The sequence below is a fragment of the Electrophorus electricus genome, chromosome 1 (genome assembly GCF_041902795.1).
Source record: "Electrophorus electricus isolate QZ-2024a chromosome 1, ASM4190279v1, whole genome shotgun sequence".
Taxonomy (NCBI): Eukaryota; Metazoa; Chordata; class Actinopteri; order Gymnotiformes; family Gymnotidae; genus Electrophorus; species Electrophorus electricus.
In genome coordinates this window covers 1,607,501-1,627,500 of record NC_137497.1, presented here as the reverse complement: position 1 = coordinate 1,627,500, position 20,000 = coordinate 1,607,501, and the positions used below count along the sequence as shown (strand labels likewise).

At 41.2% G+C, this 20,000-nt stretch overlaps 2 protein-coding genes across 7 annotated transcripts in view; one reads left to right on the top strand and one right to left on the bottom strand.

Moving 5' to 3' along the window:
- The window catches only part of LOC145656919 (NACHT, LRR and PYD domains-containing protein 3-like), a 486,221-nt gene that overhangs the window by 373,834 nt on the left and 92,387 nt on the right, over positions 1 to 20,000 (bottom strand). The window lies entirely within an intron of this gene.
- LOC145643373 (NACHT, LRR and PYD domains-containing protein 3-like) overlaps positions 1 to 20,000 on the top strand; it is a 69,163-nt gene that overhangs the window by 47,513 nt on the left and 1,650 nt on the right. The window lies entirely within an intron of this gene.

Sequence of the window (20,000 nt, the reverse complement as noted above, 5' to 3'; positions counted from 1 at the left end):
ACTATTATCTGTGTGAGAGAGAGAGAACTATTATCTGTGTGAGAGAGAGAGAGAGAGAGAGACAGAACTATTATCTGTGAGAGAGAGAGAGACAGAACTAGTATCTGTGTGAGAGAGAGAGACAGAACTATTATCTGTGAGAGAGAGAGAGACAGAACTAGTATCTGTGTGAGAGAGAGAGACAGAACTATTATCTGTGAGAGAGAGAGAGACAGAACTATTATCTGTGTGAGAGAGAGAGAGAGACAGAACTATTATCTGTGTGAGAAAGAGAGAGAGAGAGAGAGAGAGACAGAACTATTATCTGTGTGAAAGAGAGAGAGAAAATATTATCTGTGCGAGGGAGAGACAGAACTATTATCTGTGTGAGAGAGAGAGAGAGACAGAACTATTATCTGTGTGAGAGGGAGAGAGAGAGAGAGACAGAACTATTATCTGTGTGAGAGAGAGACAACTATTATCTGTGTGAGAGAGAGACAACTATTATCTGTGTGAGAGAGAGACAACTATTATCTGTGTGAGAGAGAGAGAGCGAGAGAGAGACAACTATTATCTGTGTGAGAGAGAGACAACTATTATCTGTGTGAGAGAGAGAGAGAGAGAGAGAGAGAGAGACAGAACTATTATCTGTGTGAGAGAGAGAGAGACAGAACTATTATCTGTGTGAGAGAGAGAGAGACAGAACTATTATCTGTGTGAGAGAGAGAGAGACAGAACTATTATCTGTGTGAGAGAGAGAGACAGAACTATTATCTGTGTGAGAGAGAGAGAGAGAGACAGAACTATTATCTGTGTGTGAGAGAGAGAGAGACAGAACTATTATCTGTGTTTGAGAGAGAGAGAGAGAGAGAGAGACAGAACTATTATCTGTGTGAGAGAGAGAGACAGAACTATTATCTGTGTGAGAGAGAGACAGAACTATTATCTATTTGTGTGTGTGTGAGAGAGAGAGAGACAGAACTATTATCTGTGTGTGAGAGAGAGAGACAGAACTATTATCTGTGTGAGAGAGAGAGAGAGAACTATTATCTGTGTGTGAGAGAGAGAGAGACAGAACTATTATCTGTGTGAGAGAGAGATAGAGAGACGAACTATTATCTGTGTGAGAGAGAGAGAGAGACGAACTATTATCTGTGTGAGAGAGAGAGAGAGACAGAACTATTATCTGTGTGAGAGAGAGAGAGACAGAACTATTATCTGTGTGAGAGAGAGAGAGAGACAGAACTATTATCTGTGTGAGAGAGAGAGAGAGACAGAACTATTATCTGTGTGAGAGAGAGAGAGAGAGAGAGACAAAACTATTATCTGTGTGTGAGAGAGAGAGAGAGAGAGAGACAGAACTATTATCTGTGTGATAGAGAGAGACAGAACTATTATCTGTGTGTGAGAGAGAGACAGAACTATTATCTGTGTGTGAGAGAGAGAGAGAGAACTATTATTTGTGTGAGAGAGAGAGAGAGAACTATTATCTGTGTGAGAGAGAGAGAGAGAGAGAGAGAGAGACAGAACTATTATCTGTGAGAGAGAGAGAGAGACAGAACTATTATCTGTGTGTGAGAGAGAGACAGAACTATTATCTGTGTGTGAGAGAGAGAGAGACAGAACTATTATCTTTGAGAGAGAGAGAGAGAGAACTATTATCTGTGTGTGAGAGAGAGAGAGAACTATTATCTATTTGTGTGTGAGAGAGAGAGAACTATTATCTATTTGTGTGTGAGAGAGACAGAACTATTATCTGTGTGAGAGAGAGAGAGAGACAGAACTATTATCTGTGTGAGAGAGAGAGAGAACTATTATCTGTGTGAGAGAGAGAGAGAGAGAAAATATTATCTGTGAGAGGGAGAGACAGAACTATTATCTGTGTGAGAGAGAGAGACAGAACTATTATCTGTGTGAGAGAGAGACAGAACTATTATCTGTGTGAGAGAGAGCGAGAGAGAGACAGAACTATTATCTGTGTGAGAGAGAGAGAGCGAGAGAGACAGAACTATTATCTGTGTGAGAGAGAGAGAAAGAGACATAGAGCGTGAGAGAGAGAGACAGAACTATTATCTGTGTGAGAGCGAGAGAGAGAACTATTATCTGTGTGAGAGAGAGAGAACTATTATCTGTGTGAGAGAGAGAGAGACAGAACTATTATCTGTGTGTGAGAGAGAGAGAGAGAGAGACAGAACTATTATCTGTGAGAGAGAGAGAGACAGAACTATTATCTGTGAGAGAGAGAGAGACAGAACTATTATCTGTGTGAGAGAGAGAGAGACAGAACTATTATCTGTGTGAGAGAGAGAGAGAAAGAGAGAGACAGAACTATTATCTGTGTGAGAGAGAGAGACAGAACTATTATCTGTGTGAGAGAGAGAGACAGAACTATTATCTGTGTGAGAGAGAGACAGAACTATTATCTGTGAGAGAGAGACAGAACTATTATCTGTGAGAGAGAGACAGAACTATTATCTGTGTGAGAGAGAGAGACAGAACTATTATCTGTGTGAGAGAGAGAGACAGAACTATTATCTGTGTGAGAGAGAGAGACAGAACTATTATCTGTGTGAGAGAGAGAGACAGAACTATTATCTGTGTGAGAGAGAGAGACAGAACTATTATCTGTGTGAGAGAGAGACAGAACTATTATCTGTGTGAGAGAGAGAGAGAGAGACAGAACTATTATCTGTGTGAGAGAGAGAGAGACAGAACTATTATCTGTGTGAAAGAGAGAGAACTATTATCTGTCTGAGAGGGAGAGAGAGAGAGAGACAGAACTATTATCTGTGAGAGAGAGAGACAGAACTATTATCTGTGTGAGAGAGAGACAGAACTATTATCTGTGTGAGAGAGAGAGAGAGAGAACTATTATCTGTGTGAAAGAGAGAGAACTATTATCTGTCTGAGAGGGAGAGAGAGAGAGAGACAGAACTATTATCTGTGAGAGAGAGAGACAGAACTATTATCTGTGTGAGAGAGAGACAGAACTATTATCTGTGTGAGAGAGAGAGAGACAGAACTATTATCTGTGTGAGAGAGAGAGAACTATTATCTGTCTGAGAGGGAGAGAGAGAGAGAGACAGAACTATTATCTGTGTGAAAGAGAGAGAGAGAGAAAATATTATCTGTGAGAGAGAGAGACAGAACTATTATCTGTGTGAGAGAGAGACAACTATTATCTGTGTGAGAGAGAGAGAGAGAGAGACAGAACTATTATCTGTGTGAGAGAGAGCGAGAGAGAGACAGAACTATTATCTGTGTGAGAGAGAGAGAGAGAACTATTATCTGTGTGAGAGAGAGAGAGAGAACTATTATCTGTGTGAGAGAGAGAGAGAGAGAGAGAGAGAGAACTATTATCTGTGTGAGAGAGAGAGAGAGAACTATTATCTATTTATGTGTGAGAGAGAGAGAGTGAGAACTATTATCTGTGTGAGGGAGAGAGAGAGAGAGAGAGAGAGAGAGAGAGAGACAGAACTATTATCTGTGTGAGAGAGAGAGACAGAACTATTATCTGTGTGAGAGAGAGAGAGAACTATTATCTGTGTGTGAGAGAGAGAGAGAGACAGAACTATTATCTGTGTGTGAGAGACAGAGAGAACTATTATCTATTTGTGTGTGAGAGAGAGAGACAGAACTATTATCTGTGTGAGAGAGAGACAGAACTATTATCTGTGTGAGAGAGAGAGAGAGACAGAACTATTATCTGTGAGAGAGAGAGAACTATTATCTGTGTGAGAGAGAGAGAGAACTATTATCTGTGTGAGAGAGAGAGAGAGAGAGAGACAGAACTATTATCTGTGTGAAAGAGAGAGAGAGAGAGAACTATTATCTGTGTGAGAGAGAGAGAGAGAGAGAGAGAGAGAACTATTATCTGTGTGAGAGAGAGAGAGAGAGACAGAACTATTATCTGTGTGAGAGAGAGCGAGAGAGAGACAGAACTATTATCTGTGTGAGAGAGCGAGAGAGAGACAGAACTATTATCTGTGTGAGAGAGAGAGAGCGAGAGAGAGACAGAACTATTATCTGTGTGAGAGAGAGAGAAAGACAGAACTATTATCTGTGTGTGAGAGAGAGAGAGAGAGAGAACTATTATCTGTGTGAGAGAGAGAGAACTATTATCTGTGTGAGAGAGAGACAGAACTATTATCTGTGTGAGAGAGAGAGAGAGAGAGAGAGAGAGACAGAACTATTATCTGTGAGAGAGAGAGAGAGAGACAGAACTATTATCTGTGAGAGAGAGAGAGACAGAACTATTATCTGTGTGAGAGAGAGAGAGAGAGAGAGAGACAGAACTATTATCTGTGTGAGAGAGAGAGACAGAACTATTATCTGTGTGAGAGAGAGAGAAAGACAGAACTATTATCTGTGTGTGAGAGAGAGAGAGAGAGAGAACTATTATCTGTGTGAGAGAGAGAGAACTATTATCTGTGTGAGAGAGAGACAGAACTATTATCTGTGTGAGAGAGAGAGAGAGAGAGAGAGAGAGACAGAACTATTATCTGTGAGAGAGAGAGAGAGAGACAGAACTATTATCTGTGAGAGAGAGAGAGACAGAACTATTATCTGTGTGAGAGAGAGAGAGAGAGAGAGAGACAGAACTATTATCTGTGTGAGAGAGAGAGACAGAACTATTATCTGTGTGAGAGAGAGACAGAACTATTATCTGTGTGAGAGAGAGACAGAACTATTATCTATTTGTGTGTGTGAGAGAGAGAGAGACAGAACTATTATCTGTGTGTGAGAGAGAGAGAGAGAGACACAACTATTATCTGTGTGAGAGAGAGAGAGCGAGAGAGAGACACAGAACTATTATCTGTGTGAGAGAGAGAGCGAGAGAGAGACAGAACTATTATCTGTGTGAGAGAGAGAGCGAGAGACAGAACTATTATCTGTGTGAGAGAGAGAGCGAGAGAGAGACAGAACTATTATCTGTGTGAGAGAGAGAACTATTATCTGTGTGAGAGAGAGAACTATTATCTGTGAGAGAGAGAGAGAGAGAGAGACAGAACTATTATCTTTGAGAGAGAGAGAGAGACAGAACTATTATCTGTGTGAGAGAGAGATAGAGAGACGAACTATTATCTGTGTGAGAGAGAGAGAGACGAACTATTATCTGTGTGAGAGAGAGAGACAGAACTATTATCTGTGTGAGAGAGAGAGAGAGACAGAACTATTATCTGTGTGAGAGAGAGACAGAACTATTATCTGTGTGAGAGAGAGAGACAGAACTATTATCTGTGTGAGAGAGAGAGACAGAACTATTATCTGTGTGAGAGAGAGAGACAGAACTATTATCTGTGTGAGAGAGAGAGAGAGAGAACTATTATTTGTGAGAGAGAGAGAGAGAGAGAACTATTATTTGTGAGAGAGAGAGAGAGAGAACTATTATTTGTGTGAGAGAGAGAGAGAGAACTATTATCTGTGTGAGATAGAGAGAGAGAACTATTATCTGTGTGAGAGAGAGAGAGAGAGAGACAGAACTATTATCTGTGAGAGAGAGAGAGAGAGAGAGAACGATTATCTGTGTGTGAGAGAGAGAACTATTATCTGTGTGTGAGAGAGAGAGAGACAGAACTATTATCTTTGAGAGAGAGAGACAGAACTATTATCTGTGTGTTGAGAGAGAGAGAGAGACAGAACTATTATCTGTGTGTGAGAGAGAGACAGAACTATTATCTGTGTGAGAGAGAGACAGAACTATTATCTGTGTGAGAGAGAGACAGAACTATTATCTGTGTGAGAGAGAGAGAGAGAGAGAGAGAGACAGAACTATTATCTGTGTGAGAGAGAGCGAGAGAGAGACAGAACTATTATCTGTGTGAGAGAGCGAGAGCGAGAGAGACAGAACTATTATCTGTGTGAGAGAGAGACAGAACTATTATCTGTGTGAGAGAGAGAGACAGAACTATTATCTGTGTGAGAGGGAGAGAGAGAGTGACAGAACTATTATCTGTGTGAGAGAGAGAGACAGAACTAGTATCTGTGTGAGAGAGAGAGAGAGAGACAGAACTATTATCTGTGAGAGAGAGAGAGAGACAGAACTATTATCTGTGTGAGAGAGAGAGAGTGAGAACTATTATCTGTTTGAGAGAGAGAGAGACAGAACTATTATCTGTGTGAGAGGGAGAGAGAGAGAGAGAGAGAGAGAGAGAGAGACAGAACTATTATCTGTGTGTGAGAGAGACAGAACTATTATCTGTGTGTGAGAGAGACAGAACTATTATCTGTGTGAGGGAGAGAGAGACAGAACTATTATCTGTGAGAGAGAGAGAGAGAGACAGAACTATTATCTGTGTGAGAGAGAGAGAGAGACAGAACTATTATCTGTGTGAGAGAGAGAGAGTGAGAACTATTATCTGTGTGAGAGAGAGAGAGAGAGAGAGAGAGAGAGAGAGAGACAGAACTATTATCTGTGTGTGAGAGAGAGAGACAGAACTATTATCTGTGTGAGGGGGAGAGAGAGAGAGAGAGAGAGAGAGACAGAAAAATTATCTGTGTGAGAGAGAGAGAGAGACAGAACTATTATCTGTGTGAGAGAGAGAGAGACAGAACTATTATCTGTGTGAGAGAGAGAGAGAGAACTATTATCTATTTGTGTGAGAGAGAGAGAACTATTATCTGTGTGAAAGAGAGAGAGAGAGAGAGAAAATATTATCTGTGAGAGGGAGAGACAGAACTATTATCTGTGTGAGAGAGAGAGAGACAGAACTATTGTCTGTGTGAGAGAGAGAGAGAGAGAGAGAACTATTATCTGTGTGAGAGAGAGAGAGACAACTATTATCTGTGTGAGAGAGAAAGCGAGAGAGACAGAACTATTATCTGTGTGAGAGCGAGAGAGAGACAGAACTATTATCTGTGTGAGAGAGAGAGACAGAACTATTATCTGTGTGAGAGAGAGAGAGACAGAACTATTATCCGTGTGAGAGAGAGAGACAGAACTATTATCTGTGTGAGAGAGAGAGAGAGAGAGAGAGAGAGAGAGAGAGAGAGAGACAGAACTATTATCTGTGTGAGAGAGAGACAGAACTATTATCTGTGTGTGAGAGAGAGAGAGAGACAGAACTATTATCTGTGTGAGAGAGAGAGAGAGAGACAGAACTATTATCTGTGTGAGAGAGAGAGAGAGAGAGAGAGAGAGAGAGAGACAGAACTATTATCTGTGTGAGAGAGAGAGAGAGAGAGAGAGAGAGACAGAACTATTATCTGTGTGAGAGAGAGAGAGAGAGAGAGAGAGACAGAACTATTATCTGTGTGAGAGAGAGAGAGAGACAGAACTATTATCTGTGTGAGAGAGAGAGACAGAACTATTATCTGTGTGAGAGAGAGAGACAGAACTATTATCTGTGTGAGAGAGGGGGAGAGAGACAGAACTATTATCTGTGTTAGAGGGAGAGATAGAGAGAGACAGAACTATTATCTGTGTTAGAGGGAGAGAGAGAGAGAGACAGAACTATTATCTGTGTTAGAGGGAGAGAGAGAGAGAGAGACAGAACTATTATCTGTGTTAGAGGGAGAGAGAGAGAGACAACTATTATCTGTGTTAATGGGAGAGAGAGAGAGACAGAACTATTATCTGTGTGTGTGAGAGAGAGAGACAGAACTATTATCTGTGTGAGAGGGAGAGAGAGAGAGACAGAACTATTATCTGTGTGAGAGAGAGAGAGAGAAAACTATTATCTGTGAGGGAGAGACAGAACTATTATCTGTGTGAGAGAGAGAGAGAGACAGAACTATTATCTGTGTGAGAGAGAGACAACTATTATCTGTGTGAGAGAGAGAGAGAGAGAGACAGAACTATTATCTGTGAGAGAGAGAGAGAGACAGAACTATTATCTGTGTGTGAGAGAGAGAGAACGATTATCTGTGTGTGTGAGAGAGAGAGAGACAGAACTATTATCTGTGTGAGAGGGAGAGAGAGAGAGAACTATTATCTGTGTGAGAGAGGGGGAGAGAGAGACAGAACTATTATCTGTGTTAGAGGGAGAGAGAGAGAGAGACAGAACTATTATCTGTGTTAGAGGGAGAGAGAGAGAGAGAGAACTATTATATGTGTGAGAGAGAGAGAGACAGAACTATTATCTGTGAGAGAGAGAGAGAGAACGATTATCTGTGTGTGAGAGAGATAGAGACAGAACTATTATCTGTGTGAGAGAGAGAGAGAGACAGAACTATTATCTGTGTGAGAGAGAGAGACAGAACTATTATCTGTGTGAGAGAGAGACAGAACTATTATCTGTGTGAGAGAGAGAGAGACAGAACTATTATCTGTGTGAGAGAGAGAGAGAGAGAGAGACAGAACTATTATCTGTGTGTGAGAGAGAGAGAGAGAGACAGAACTATTATCTGTGTGAGAGAGAGAGAGAGAACTATTATCTGTGTGAGAGAGAGAGAGAGACATAACTATTATCTGTGTGAGAGAGAGAGACAGAACTATTATCTGTGTGAGAGAGAGAGAGACATAACTATTATCTGTGTGTGAGAGAGAGAGAGAGACAGAACTATTATCTGTGTGAGAGAGAGAGAGAGAGAGAACTATTATCTGTGTGAGAGAGAGAGAGACATAACTATTATCTGTGTGAGAGAGAGAGAGACAGAACTATTATCTGTGTGTGAGAGAGAGACAGAACTATTATCTGTGTGAGAGAGCGAGAGAGAACAATTATCTGTGTGAGAGAGAGAGAACTATTATCTGTGTGAGAGAGAGAGAGAGACAACTATTATCTCTGTGAGAGAGAGAGAGAGACAGAACTATTATCTGTGTGAGAGAGAGAGAGAACTATTATCTGTATGTGAGAGAGAGAGAGAGAACTATTATCTGTTTGAGAGAGAGAGAGAACTATTATCTGTGTGAGAGGGAGAGAGAGAGAGAGACAGAACTATTATCTGTGTGTGAGAGAGAGAGAGACAACTATTATCTGAGAGAGAGAGAGAGAGAGAGAGAGAGAGAGAACTATTATCTGAGAGAGAGAGAGAGAGAGAGAGAGAGAGAGAGACAGAACTATTATCTGTGTGAGAGAGAGAGAGAACTATTATCGGTGTGTGAGAGAGAGAGAGAGAGAGAGAGAGACAGAACTATTATCTGTCTGTGAGAGAGAGAGAGAGAGCGATTATCTGTGTGTGTGAGAGAGAGAGAACTATTATCTGTGTGTGTGAGAGAGAGAGAGAGACAGAACTATTATCTGTGTGAGAGAGAGAGACAGAACTATTATCTGTGAGAGAGAGAGACAGAACTATTATCTGTGAGAGCGAGAGAGACAGAACTATTATCTGTGAGAGCGAGAGAGAGAAACAGAACTATTATCTGTGTGTGAGAGAGAGAGAGAGAGAGAGAGACAGAACTATTATCTGTGTGTGAGAGAGAGAGAGAGAGAGACAGAACTATTATCTGTGTGTGAGAGATAGAGAGAGAACTATTATCTGTGTGTGAGAGAGAGAGAGAGAGAGAGAGACAGAACTATTATCTGTGTGTGAGAGAGAGAGAGAGACAGAACTATTATCTGTGTGTGAGAGAGAGAGAGAGAGAGAGACAGAACTATTATCTGTGTGTGAGAGAGAGAGACAGAACTATTATCTGTGTGAGAGAGAGAGAACTATTATCTGAGAGAGAGAGAGAGAGAGAGAACTATTATCTGTGTGAGAGAGAGAGAGAGAGAACTATTATCTGTGTGAGAGAGAGAGAGACAGACAGAACTATTATCTGTGTGAGAGAGAGAGAGAGACAGAACTATTATCTGTGTGAGAGAGAGAGAGAACTATTATCTGTGAGAGAGAGAGAGAGACAGAACTATTATCTGAGAGAGAGAGACAGAACTATTATCTGTGAGAGAGAGAGAGAGACAGAACTATTATCTGTGAGAGAGAGAGAGAGAGAGAGAGACAACTATTATCTGTGAGATGGAGAGAGAGAGAGACAACTATTATCTGTGAGAGAGAGAGAGAGAGAGAACTTATCTATGTGTGTGAGAGAGAGAGAGAGAGAGAACTATTATCTATGTGAGAGGGAGAGAGAGAGAGACAGAACTATTATCTGTGTGAGAGAGAGAGAGAACTATTATCTGTGTGTGAGAGAGAGAGAGAGAGAGAGAGAGAGAGACAGAACTATTATCTGTGTGAGAGAGAGAGAGAGAGACATAACTATTATCTGTGAGAGAGAGAGAGTGACAGAACTATTATCTGTGTGTGAGAGAGAGAGAGATACAGAACTATTATCTGTGTGAGAGGGAGAGAAAGAGAGAGAGAGACAGAACTATTATCTGTGAGAGAGAGAGAGTGACAGAACTATTATCTGTGTGAGAGGGAGAGAGAGAGAGAGAGTGACAGAACTATTATATGTGTGAGAGGGAGAGAGAGAGAGAGAGAGAGAGAGAGAGACAGAACTATTATCTGTGTGAGAGAGAGAGACAGAACTATTATCTGTGAGAGAGAGAGAGACAGAACTATTATCTGTGTGTGAGAGAGAGAGAGAGAGACAGAACTATTATCTGTGTGTGAGAGAGAGAGAGAGAGACAGAACTATTATCTGTGTGTGAGAGAGAGAGAGAGAGAGACAGAACTATTATCTGTGTGTGAGAGAGAGAGAGAGAGACAGAACTATTATCTGTGTGTGTGAGAGAGAGACAGAACTATTATCTGTGTGAGAGAGAGAGAGAGAGAACTCTTATCTGTGAGAGAGAGAGAGAGAACTATTATCTGTGTGTGTGAGAGAGAGAGAACTATTATCTGTGTGTGAGAGAGAGAGAGAGAAAATATTATCTGTGAGAGGGAGAGACAGAACTATTATCTGTCTGTGAGAGAGAGAGAGAACTATTATCTGTGTGTGAGAGAGAGAGAGATACAGAACTATTATCTGTGTGAGAGGGAGAGAAAGAGAGAGAGAGACAGAACTATTATCTGTGAGAGAGAGAGAGTGACAGAACTATTATCTGTGTGAGAGGGAGAGAGAGAGAGAGAGTGACAGAACTATTATATGTGTGAGAGGGAGAGAGAGAGAGAGAGAGAGAGAGACAGAACTATTATCTGTGTGAGAGAGAGAGACAGAACTATTATCTGTGAGAGAGAGAGAGACAGAACTATTATCTGTGTGTGAGAGAGAGACAGAACTATTATCTGTGTGTGAGAGAGAGAGAGAGAGAGAGACAGAACTATTATCTGTGTGTGAGAGAGAGAGAGAGAGACAGAACTATTATCTATGTGTGAGAGAGAGAGAGAGAGAGACAGAACTATTATCTGTGTGTGAGAGAGAGAGAGAGAGAGAGACAGAACTATTATCTGTGTGTGAGAGAGAGAGAGAGAGACAGAACTATTATCTGTGTGTGAGAGAGAGAGACAGAACTATTATCTGTGTGTGAGAGAGAGAGACAGAACTATTATCTGTGTGTGAGAGAGAGAGAGAGACAGAACTATTATCTGTGTGAGAGAGAGAGAGAGAACTATTATCTGAGAGAGAGAGAGAGAACTATTATCTGTGTGAGAGAGAGAGAGAGAGAGAACTCTTATCTGTGAGAGAGAGAGAGAGAACTATTATCTGTGTGAGAGAGCGAGAGAGAACAATTATCTGTGTGTGAGAGAGAGAGAGACAGAACTATTATCTCTGTGAGAGAGAGAGAGAGAACTATTATCTGTGTGTGTGAGAGAGAGAGAACTATTATCTGTGTGTGAGAGAGAGAGAGAGACAGAACTATTATCTGTGTGAGAGGGAGAGAAAGAGAGAGAGAGACAGAACTATTATCTGTGAGAGAGAGAGAGTGACAGAACTATTATATGTGTGAGAGGGAGAGAGAGAGAGAGAGAGAGAGAGAGAGACAGAACTATTATCTGTGTGAGAGAGAGAGACAGAACTATTATCTGTGAGAGAGAGAGACAGAACTATTATCTGGGTGCGAGAGAGAGAAACAGAACTATTATCTGTGTGTGAGAGAGAGAGAGAGAGACAGAACTATTATCTGTGTGTGAGAGAGAGAGAGAGAGAGACAGAACTATTATCTGTGTGTGAGAGAGAGAGACAGAACTATTATCTGTGTGTGAGAGAGAGAGAGAGAGAGAGAGAGAGACAGAACTATTATCTGTGTGTGAGAGAGAGAGACAGAACTATTATCTGTGTGTGAGAGAGAGAGACAGAACTATTATCTGTGTGAGAGAGAGAGAGAACTATTATCTGAGAGAGAGAGAGAGAACTATTATCTGAGAGAGAGAGAGAGAGAACTATTATCTGTGTGAGAGAGAGAGAGAGACAGAACTATTATCTGTGTGAGAGAGAGAGAGAACTATTATCTGTGAGAGAGAGAGACAGAACTATTATCTGTGTGAGAGAGAGAGAGAACTATTATCTGTGAGAGAGAGAGAGAGACAGAACTATTATCTGTGAGAGAGAGAGACAGAACTATTATCTGTGTGTGAGAGAGAGAGAGAGAGAGACAGAACTATTATCTGTGAGAGAGAGAGAGAGAGAGAGAGAGAGACAGAACTATTATCTGTGAGATGGAGAGAGAGAGAGACAGAACTATTATCTGTGAGAGAGAGAGAGAGAACTTATCTATGTGTGTGAGAGAGAGAGAGAGAGAGAGAGAGAACTATTATCTATGTGAGAGGGAGAGAGAGAGAGACAGAACTATTATCTGTGAGAGAGAGAGATACAGAACTATTATCTGTGTGAGAGAGAGAGAGAACTATTATCTGTGTGTGAGAGAGAGAGAGAGAGAGAGAGACAGAACTATTATCTGTGTGAGAGAGAGAGAGAGAGACATAACTATTATCTGTGAGAGAGAGAGAGACATAACTATTATCTGTCTGTGAGAGAGAGAGAGAACTATTATCTGTGTGAGAGGGAGAGAAAGAGAGAGAGAGACAGAACTATTATCTGTGAGAGAGAGAGAGTGACAGAACTATTATCTGTGTGAGAGGGAGAGAGAGAGAGAGAGTGACAGAACTATTATATGTGTGAGAGGGAGAGAGAGAGAGAGAGAGAGAGAGACAGAACTATTATCTGTATGAGAGAGAGAGACAGAACTATTATCTGTGAGAGAGAGACAGAACTATTATCTGTGAGAGAGAGACAACTATTATCTGTGAGAGCGAGAGAGAGAGAGAGAGACAGAACTATTATCTGTGTGTGAGAGAGAGAGAGACAGAACTATTATCTGTGTGTGAGAGAGAGAGAGAGAGACAGAACTATTATCTGTGTGTGTGAGAGAGAGAGAGACAGAACTATTATCTGTGTGTGAGAGAGAGAGACAGAACTATTATGTGTGTGTGAGAGAGAGAGAGACAGAACTATTATCTGTGTGTGAGAGAGAGAGACAGAACTATTATCTGTGTGAGAGAGAGAGAGAGAGAGAACTATTATCTGTGTGAGAGGGAGAGAACTATTATCTGTGTGAGAGGGAGAGAGAGAGAGACAGAACTATTATCTGTGTGAGAGGGAGAGAGGGAGAGACAGAACTATTATCTGTGAGATGGAGAGAGAGAGAGAGACAGAACTATTATCTGTGAGAGAGAGAGACAGAACTATTATCTGTGAGAGAGAGAGAGAGAGACAGAACTATTATCTGAGAGAGAGAGACAACTATTATCTGAGAGAGAGAGACAGAACTATTATCTGTGTGTGAGAGAGAGAGACAGAACTATTATCTGTGTGAGAGAGAGAGAGAGAGAGACAGAACTATTATCTGTGAGATGGAGAGAGAGAGACAGAACTATTATCTGTGAGAGAGAGAGAGAGAGAGACAGAACTATTATCTGTGAGAGAGAGAGACAGAACTATTATCTGTGAGAGAGAGAGAGAGAGACAGAACTATTATCTGTGTGAAAGAGAGGGAGAGAGACAGAACTATTATCTGTGTGAGAGAGAGAGAGAACTATTATCTGTGTGAGAGAGAGAGAGAGAACTATTATCTGTGTGAGAGGGAGAGAGAGAGAGAGAGAGAGAGAGACAGAACTATTATCTGTGTGAGAAGGAGAGAGAGACAGAACTATTATCTGTGTGAGAGGGAGAGAGAGACAGAACTATTATCTGTGTGAGAGGGAGAGAGAGACAGAACTATTATCTGTGTGTGTGAGAGAGAGAGAGAGAGACAGAACTATTATCTGTGTGAGAGAGAGACAGAACTATTATCTGTGTGTGTGAGAGAGAGAGAGAGAGAGAGAGAGAACTATTATCTGTGTGAGAGAGAGAGAGAGAACTATTATCTGTGTGTGAGAGAGAGAGAGAGAACTATTATCTGTGTGAGAGGGAGAGAGAGAGACAGAACTATTATCTGTGTGAGAGAGAGAGAGAGAGACAGAACTATTATCTGTGTGAGAGAGAGAGAGAGAGAGAGTGACAGAACTATTATATGTGTGAGAGGGAGAGAGAGAGAGAGAGAGAGAGAGAGAGACAGAACTATTATCTGTGTGAGAGAGAGAGACAGAACTATTATCTGTGTGAGAGAGAGAGACAGAACTATTATCTGTGAGAGAGAGAGACAGAACTATTATCTGTGTGCGAGAGAGAAACAGAACTATTATCTGTGTGTGAGAGAGAGAGAGAGACAGAACTATTATCTGTGTGTGAGAGAGAGACAGAACTATTATCTGTGTGAGAGAGAGAGAGAGACAGAACTATTATCTGTGTGTGAGAGAGAGAGAGAGAGAGAGAGAGAGACAGAACTATTATCTGTGTGTGAGAGAGAGAGAGAGAGAGAGACAGAACTATTATCTGTGTGTGAGAGAGAGACAGAACTATTATCTGTGTGTGAGAGAGAGAGACAGAACTATTATCTGTGTGAGAGAGAGAGAGAACTATTATCTGAGAGAGAGAGAGAAAACTATTATCTGTGTGTGTGTGTGAGAGAGAGAGAGAACTATTATCTGTGTGAGAGGGAGAGAGAGAGAGACAGAACTATTATCTGTGAGAGAGAGAGAGAGACAACTATTATCTGTGTGTGTGAGAGAGAGAGACAGAACTATTATCTGAGAGAGAGAGACAGAACTATTATCTGTGTGAGAGAGAGAGAGAGAGAGACAGAACTATTATCTGTGTGAGAGAGAGAGAGAACTATTATCTGTGAGAGAGAGAGACAGAACTATTATCTGTGTGAGAGAGAGAGAGAACTATTATCTGTGAGAGAGAGAGAGAGACAGAACTATTATCTGTGAGAGAGAGAGACAGAACTATTATCTGTGTGTGAGAGAGAGAGAGAGAGAGAGAGAGACAGAACTATTATCTGTGAGAGAGAGAGAGAGAGAGAGAGAGAGAGAGAGAGAGAGAACTATTATCTGTGAGAGAGAGAGAGAGAGAACTATTATCTATGTGAGAGGGAGAGAGAGAGAGACAGAACTATTATCTGTGAGAGAGAGAGATACAGAACTATTATCTGTGTGAGAGAGAGAGAGAACTATTATCTGTGTGTGAGAGAGAGAGAGAGAGAGAGAGAGAGACAGAACTATTATCTGTGTGAGAGAGAGAGAGAGAGACATAACTATTATCTGTGAGAGAGAGAGAGACATAACTATTATCTGTCTGTGAGAGAGAGAGAGAACTATTATCTGTGTGAGAGGGAGAGAGAGAGAGAGAGTGACAGAACTATTATATGTGTGAGAGGGAGAGAGAGAGAGAGAGAGAGAGAGACAGAACTATTATCTGTGAGAGAGAGACAACTATTATCTGTGAGAGCGAGAGAGAGAAACAGAACTATTATCTGTGTGTGAGAGAGAGAGAGAGACAGAACTATTATCTGTGTGTGAGAGAGAGAGAGAGAGAGAGAGACAGAACTATTATCTGTGTGTGAGAGAGAGAGAGAGAGACAGAACTATTATCTGTGTGTGAGAGAGAGAGAGAGACAGAACTATTATCTGTGAGAGAGAGAGAGACAGAACTATTATCTGTGTGTGAGAGAGAGAGAGACAGAACTATTATCTGTGTGTGAGAGAGAGACAGAACTATTATCTGTGTGAGAGAGAGAGAGAGAACTATTATCTGAGAGAGAGAGAGAGAGAGAGAGAGAACTATTATCTGTGTGAGAGGGAGAGAGGGAGAGACAGAACTATTATCTGTGAGATGGAGAGAGAGAGAGACAGAACTATTATCTGTGAGAGAGAGAGAGAGAGAGACAGAACTATTATCTGTGAGAGAGAGAGACAGAACTATTATCTGAGAGAGAGAGAGAGAGACAGAACTATTATCTGAGAGAGAGAGACAACTATTATCTGAGAGAGAGAGACAGAACTATTATCTGTGTGAGAGAGAGAGAGACAGAACTATTATCTGTGTGAGAGAGAGAGAGAGAGAGACAGAACTATTATCTGTGAGATGGAGAGAGAGAGAGACAGAACTATTATCTGTGAGAGAGAGAGAGAGAGAGACAGAACTATTATCTGTGTGAAAGAGAGGGAGAGAGACAGAACTATTATCTGTGTGAGAGAGAGAGAGAGAACTATTATCTGTGTGAGAGAGAGAGAGAGAACTATTATCTGTGTGAGAGAGAGAGAGAGAACTATTATCTGTGTGAGAGAGAGAGAGAGAACTATTATCTGTGTGAGAGGGAGAGAGGGAGAGAGAGACAGAACTATTATCTGTGTGAGAGGGAGAGAGAGACAGAACTATTATCTGTGTGAGAGAGAGAGAGAGAGAGACAGAACTATTATCTGTGTGAGAGAGAGAGAGAGAGAGACAGAACTATTATCTGTGTGTGTGAGAGAGAGAGACAGAACTATTATCTGTGTGAGAGAGAGAGAGAGAGAGACAGAACTATTATCTGTGTGAGAGAGAGAGAGAGAGAGAGAGAGAGACAGAACTATTATCTGTGTGAGAGAGAGACAGAACTATTATCTGTGAGAGAGAGAGAGAGAGAGAGAGAGAGAGAACTATTATCTGTGTGTGAGAGAGAGAGACAGAACTATTATGTGTGAGGGAGAGAGAGACAGAACTATTATCTGTGTGAGAGAGAGAGAGACAGAACTATTATCTGTGTGAGAGAGAGAGAGACAGAACTATTATCTGTGTGAGAGAGAGAGACAGAACTATTATCTGTGTGAGAGAGAGAGAGAGAGAGAGAGAGAACTATTATCTGTGAGAGAGAGAGACAGAACTATTATCTGTGTGAAAGAGAGAGACAGAACTATTATCTGTGTGTGAGAGAGAGAGAGAAAGAGAGAGAGACAGAACTATTACCTGTGAGAGAGAGAGAGACAGAACTATTATCTGTGTGAGAGAGAGAGAGAGAGAGAGACAGAACTATTATCTGTGAGATGGAGAGAGAGAGACAGAACTATTATCTGTGAGAGAGAGAGAGAGAGAGAGAACTTATCTATGTGTGAGAGAGAGAGAGAGACAGAACTATTATCTATGTGAGAGGGAGAGAGTTCTGTCTCTCTCTCTCTCTCCCTCTCACATAGATAATAGTTCTGTCTCTCTCTATTATCTATGTGAGAGGGAGAGAGAGAGAGACAGAACTATTATCTGTGTGAGAGAGAGATACAGAACTATTATCTGTGTGAGAGAGAGAGAGAGAACTATTATCTGTGTGAGAGAGAGAGAGAGACAGAACTATTATCTGTGTGAAATAGAGAGACAGAACTATTATCTGTGTGTGAGAGAGAGAGAGAGAAAGAGAGAGAGAGACAGAACTATTATCTGTGTGAGAGAGAGAGAGACAGAACTATTATCTGTGTGAGAGAGAGATCTATTATCTGTGTGAGAGAGAGAGAGAGAGAGAGACAGAACTATTATCTGTGAGATGGAGAGAGAGAGAGACAGAACTATTATCTGTGAGAGAGGGAGAGAGAGAGAGACAGAACTATTATCTGTGTGAGAGGGAGAGAGAGAGAGACAGAACTATTATCTTTGTGAGAGAGAGAGAGAGACAGAACTATTATCTGTGAGATGGAGAGAGAGAGAGACAGAACTATTATCTGTGTGTGAGAGAGAGAGAGAGACAGAACTATTATCTGTGTGAGAGAGAGAGAGAACTATTATCTGTGTGAGAGAGAGAGAGAGAGAGAGAGAGAACTATTATCTGTGAGAGGGAGAGAGAGAGAGAGAGAGAGAGACAGAACTATTATCTGTGTGAGAGAGAGAGAGAGAGAGAGAGAGAGACAGAACTATTATCTGTGAGAGAGAGAGAGACAGAACTATTATCTGTGTGAGAGGGAGAGAAAGAGAGAGAGAGACAGAACTATTATCTGTGTGAGAGGGAGAGAGAGAGAGAGACAGAACTATTATCTGTGTGAGAGAGAGAGAGAGAGACAGAACTATTATCTGTGTGAGAGAGAGAGAGAGAGAGACAGAACTATTATCTTTGTGAGAGAGAGAGAGAGACAGAACTATTATCTGTGTGAGAGAGAGAGAGACAGAACTATTATCTGTGTGAGAGAGAGAGAGACAGAACTATTATCTGTGAGAGAGAGAGAGAGAGAGAGAGAGAGAGACAGAACTATTATCTGTGAGAGAGAGAGAGAGAGAGAGAGACAGAACTATTATCTGTATGACAGAGAGAGAGACAGAACTATTATCTGTGTGAGAGAGAGCGAGAGAGACAGACAGAACTATTATCTGTGTGAGAGAGAGACAGACAGAACTATTATCTGTGTGAGAGAGAGCGAGAGAGACAGACAGAACTATTATCTGTGTGAGAGAGAGACAGACAGAACTATTATCTGTGAGAGGGAGAGAGAGAGAGAGACAGAACTATTATCTGTGTGAGAGAGAGAGACAGAACTATTATGTGTGAGAGAGAGAGAGACAGAACTATTATGTGTGAGAGAGAGAGAGACAGAACTATTATCTGTGTGAGAGAGAGAGAGAGAGACAGAACTATTATCTGTGTGAGAGGGAGAGAGAGAGAGACAGAACTATTATCTGTGTGAGAGGGAGAGAGAGAGAGACATAACTATTATCTGTGTGAGAGGGAGAGAGAGAGAGAGAGAGAGAGAGAGAGAGACAGAACTATTATCTGTGTGAGAGGTAGAGAGAGAGAGAGAGAGAGAGAGAGAGAGAGAGACAGAACTATTATCTGTATGACAGAGAGAGAGACAGAACTATTATCTGTGTGAGAGAGAGAGAGAGAGAACTATTATCTGTGTGAGAGGGAGAGAGAGAGAGACAGAACTATTATCTGTGAGAGAGAGAGAGACAGAACTATTATCTGTGTGAGAGAGAGACAGAACTATTATCTGTGTGAGAGAGAGAGAGAGACAGAACTATTATCTGTGTGAGAGAGAGACAGAACTATTATCTGTGTGAGAGAGAGACAGAACTATTATCTGTGTGAGAGAGAGAGAGAGACAGAACTATTATCTGTGTGAGAGAGAGAGAGAGAGACAGAACTATTATCTATGTGAGAGAGAGAGAGAGAGAGACAGAACTATTATCTGTGTGTGAGAGAGAGAGAGAGAGACAGAACTATTATCTGTGAGAGAAAGAGAGACAGAACTATTATCTTTGTGAGAGAGAGAGAGAGAGACAGAACTATTATCTTTGTGAGAGAGAGAGAGAGAGACAGAACTATTATCTTTGTGAGAGAGAGAGAGAGACAGAACTATTATCTTTGTGAGAGAGAGAGAGAGAGAGACAGAACTATTATCTTTGTGAGAGAGAGAGAGAGACAGAACTATTATCTGTGTGAGAGAGAGAGAGACAGAACTATTATCTGTGTGAGAGAGAGAGAGACAGAACTATTATCTGTGAGAGAGAGAGAGAGAGAGAGAGAGAGAGAGAGACAGAACTATTATCTGTGAGAGAGAGAGAGAGAGAGACAGAACTATTATCTGTATGACAGAGAGAGAGACAGAACTATTATCTGTGTGAGAGAGAGCGAGACAGAACTATTATGTGTGTGAGAGAGAGAGAGACAGAACTATTATCTGTGTGAGAGAGAGCGAGAGAGACAGACAGAACTATTATCTGTGTGAGAGAGAGACAGACAGAACTATTATCTGTGTGAGAGAGAGTGAGAGAGACAGAACTATTATCTGTGTGAGAGAGAGCGAGAGAGACAGACAGAACTATTATCTGTGTGAGAGAGAGACAGACAGAACTATTATCT